This window comes from Physeter macrocephalus, chromosome 18, assembly GCF_002837175.3.
Source record: "Physeter macrocephalus isolate SW-GA chromosome 18, ASM283717v5, whole genome shotgun sequence".
NCBI lineage: Eukaryota > Metazoa > Chordata > Mammalia > Artiodactyla > Physeteridae > Physeter > Physeter macrocephalus.
Window position 1 is genome coordinate 16,887,934 of NC_041231.1, and position 289 is coordinate 16,888,222.

The window sequence follows — 289 nt, forward strand, 5'->3', positions numbered from 1 at the left end:
AGGCCACAACAGTGAGAGGCCCGCGTACAGCAAAAAATAAATAAATAAATAAATAAGAGAGAGATGCCTTTAACTTAAAAAGTTTTGCGGTTCGGGGCTTCCCTGGTGGCGCAGTGGTTGAGAGTCCGCCTGCCGATGCAGGGGACACGGGTTCGTGCCCCGGTCCGGGAGGATCCCACGTGCCGTGGAGTGGCTGGGCCCGTGAGCCATGGCCGCTGAGCCTGCGCGTCCGGAGCCTGTGCCCCGCAACGGGAGAGCCCACAGCAGTGAGAGGCCCGCGTACCGCAAA

General features: G+C 60.2%; 2 protein-coding genes across 7 annotated transcripts in view; one reads left to right on the forward strand and one right to left on the reverse strand.

The window, feature by feature from the left end:
• The window catches only part of CRBN (cereblon), a 49,018-nt gene that overhangs the window by 45,115 nt on the left and 3,614 nt on the right, over positions 1–289 (forward strand). The gene's annotated exons all lie outside the window — the stretch shown is intronic.
• The window catches only part of TRNT1 (tRNA nucleotidyl transferase 1), a 17,119-nt gene that overhangs the window by 11,604 nt on the left and 5,226 nt on the right, over positions 1–289 (reverse strand). The gene's annotated exons all lie outside the window — the stretch shown is intronic.